Genomic DNA, 1,636 nt, shown 5'->3' on the forward strand with positions numbered 1-1,636 from the left:
AAGAAACTACCGATAAGATTATGGTAATCAGAAATCGACTCAGGACTGCAAGGGATCGTCAGAAAAGCTATGCCGACAATCGGAGGAGACCATTAGAGTTCCAAAAAGGTGATAAAGTTTTTCTAAAAGTCTCACTGTGGAAAGGAGTGATGCGTTTTGGAAATAGAGGCAAGTTGGGTCCCCATTATATTGGTCCCTTCGAAATAGCAGAAAGGATTGGGCCAGTGGCATACAAGCTAAATTTGCCCTCGGAGTTAAGCGCTATCCATAATACATTCCATGTATCGAATCTTAAAAGATGCTTATCAGACGAAACTCAAGTGGTGCCACTGGGGGACGTGCAAATTAGCGATCAACTATATTTTATGGAAAAACCCCTAGAAATCATGGATAGAGAAGTTAAGCAGTTGAGGCATAACAGGATCCCTATACTAAAAGTTCATTGGAACTCCAAGCATGGACCAGAGTATACGTGGGAAAGGGAAGACTTCATGAAAAGCAAGTATCCCCACCTGTTCTCAAAAGGCCAACCATGATTTAAATTTTGACGATTAAATTTCGGGACGAAATTTTTCTGGCTTGGGGAGAATGTGACAATTCTGCATTTTTGGGATTTCAAGTTAGTACCTTATTTTAGGATCTTTATTGAAADCTAAGCCTTTCTAGGATTTAGCCTCGATGATCTGAGATCATCTTGCTTATCTCCCAAGATTAGTTTGTTAGATCATGTTTCGACGGGTAGCTAACCAAGTTAGTTTATGCAATGCCAAATAGTCTTGAAATGTTTCATAAATATAAAGTTGATATTTAAGTCCAATCTTTTTATATTAAGCTGCCAATTAATTTTAAAAGAGTGGAGTATTAGAATCTTTTGCCAAATTGTTTTGTTTATTTAAAATTATTGGGGTCTAGTATTTAGAAAATAAAAGCATCTTGGGCTTGGGCATTTAAAGGCCAGCCCATTCCTTCTCTAGAAGCCCCATATAAATACCTCTTTCCTTTTGAAAATTCTTCATTCTCCAAAACTCCAGTTATTCCGTTCTCTCTCTCTCTCTCTCTAACTCCATCACCTTCCAACTGATTCTAAACCTCCTTGCAAAACTCAAGACTTTTGTTGTTCTTGAGACTCGATCGTATCAACCTGTCAAGAAAARGTATGTTTTAAAGTTGTCCTATTTTCTTTTAGATATCCGAAAGTCTTTATCCTTCTCCCTACTTGATTCTTAAGTAAAATTTTGGGATTGAAGAGGAGAGATTATTCATCCAAGACCTGCATGTGTTTTCGTTGGGATGATAATCAGTGACCCATGATTCTTTAATCTCTAAGAAAGAAAGAGAAATTTCTTGCATGTGAGGTCCGATCATAATCTCGGATGATAGAATCTTGCATGCATCTTTAAATCAGTTTTCTCATCTTGTAAACTCGTTGAAATCAGAATCTTATTTGTTTTGTTTCTTCTCTGGAATTTATTTAAAGATGATGATTTCGTGTTAGAGTTTTGACTCTTGATAATGTTGAACTTGAGACCCCACCCCATCATTGCTACCATTCTTGGGCATGCAACCGGTTTGGGAGGCGTATGACTCAAGGTTGTAGAATTTTTGAAAAGAGTGTTAAACCCACTCAAAATCTCTT

The sequence above is a fragment of the Cynara cardunculus genome, assembly GCF_001531365.2.
Source record: "Cynara cardunculus var. scolymus isolate 2C chromosome LG 2, CcrdV1, whole genome shotgun sequence".
In the NCBI taxonomy this organism is placed as follows: domain Eukaryota; kingdom Viridiplantae; phylum Streptophyta; class Magnoliopsida; order Asterales; family Asteraceae; genus Cynara; species Cynara cardunculus.